The sequence below is a fragment of the Arachis ipaensis genome, chromosome B7 (genome assembly GCF_059453495.1).
Source record: "Arachis ipaensis isolate K30076 ecotype BB chromosome B7, ASM5945349v1, whole genome shotgun sequence".
Lineage (NCBI taxonomy): Eukaryota > Viridiplantae > Streptophyta > Magnoliopsida > Fabales > Fabaceae > Arachis > Arachis ipaensis.
The window spans coordinates 29,188,229-29,189,675 of NC_142442.1; the positions used below are offsets into that span (position 1 = coordinate 29,188,229).

The 1,447-nt window shown below is 35.7% G+C and overlaps 1 non-coding gene across 1 annotated transcript; it reads right to left on the reverse strand.

Moving 5' to 3' along the window:
* Positions 1 to 951: 951 nt before the first annotated feature.
* LOC148550694 (small nucleolar RNA R71) lies at positions 952 to 1,059 on the reverse strand. The gene has a single exon (XR_015892947.1). It is a non-coding gene; the product is annotated as a small nucleolar RNA R71 (small nucleolar RNA).
* Positions 1,060 to 1,447: the final 388 nt, after the last annotated feature.

Below are 1,447 nucleotides of genomic sequence, written 5' to 3' on the forward strand. Positions count from 1 at the left end.
ATTTTTTTCAAAACCACCTAACTAAGTCTCTCTCTCTAATCTTCGAAAATCACTAACCTCTTTTTCAAAATTCCTTTTAATTAACTAATTGTTTTAAATTTTAATTTAATTTAATTTCATTTTTCTTCTTAAAATTTTCGAATTTTAATTTTAATTTTAAATTAAAAACAAAAATATTTTTATTTTATTTTATTTAATTTTTGAATTCTTCCCTCTCTCATCTCCTTCTAATTTTTTATTTATCTACTAACACTTCTCTTCTACTCAACAATTCGAATCCACTCTTCTCCTCTGTGTTCAAATTTTTATCTTTTCCTTCTTCTATTCTTCTCTTCTTATACTCACATAAAGAATCTCTATACTGTGACATAGAGGATTCCATATTTTCTTTTCTGTTCTCTTCTTTTTCATATGAGTAGGAACAAGGATAAGAACATTCTTGTTGAAGCTGATCCTGAACCTGAAAGGACTCTGAAGAGGAAGCTAAGGGAAGCTAAAGCACAACTCTCTGGAGAAAATCTGACAGAAATTTTTGAAAAAGAAAGAGACTTGGCCGAAAATAATAACAATGGTGGAGATGCAAGGAAGATGCTTGGTGACTTTACTGCACCAAATTCTAACTTGCATGGAAGAAGCATCTCAATCTCTGCCATTGGAGCAAACAATTTTGAGCTAAAGCCTCAATTAGTTTCTCTGGTGCAACAGAATTGCAAGTTTCATGGACTTCCATCAGAAGATCCTTTTCAGTTCTTAACTGAATTCTTGCAGATCTGTGATACTGTTAAGACCAATGGGGTTGATCCCGAGGTCTACAGGCTTATGCTTTTCCCATTTGATGTAAGAGACAAAGCTAGAATATGGTTGGACTCTCAACCTAAAGATAGCCTGAACTCTTGGGATAAGCTGGTCACGGCTTTCTTAGCCAAGTTCTTTCCTCCTCAAAAGCTTAGCAAGCTTAGAGTGGATGTTCAAACCTTCAAACAGAAAGAAGGTGAATCCCTCTATGAAGCTTGGGAGAGATACAAGCAACTGACCAAAAAGTGTCCTTCTGACATGCTTTTAGAATGGACCATCCTGGATATATTCTATGATGGTCTGTCTGAATTATCAAAGATGTCATTGGACCATTCTGCAGGTGGATCCATTCACCTAAAGAAAATGCTTGCAGAAGCTCAGGAACTCATTGACATGGTTGCAAATAATCAGTTCATGTACACTTCTGAAAGGAATCCTATGAGTAATAGGATGCCTCAGAGGAAGGGAGTTCTTGAAATTGATACTCTGAATGCCATATTGGCTCAGAATAAAATATTGACTCAGCAAGTCAATATGATTTCTCAGAGTCTGAATGGATTGCAAGCTGCATCCAACAGTACTAAAGAAGCATCTTCTGAAGAAGAAGCTTATGATCCTGAGAACCCTGCAATAGCAGAGGTGAATTACATGG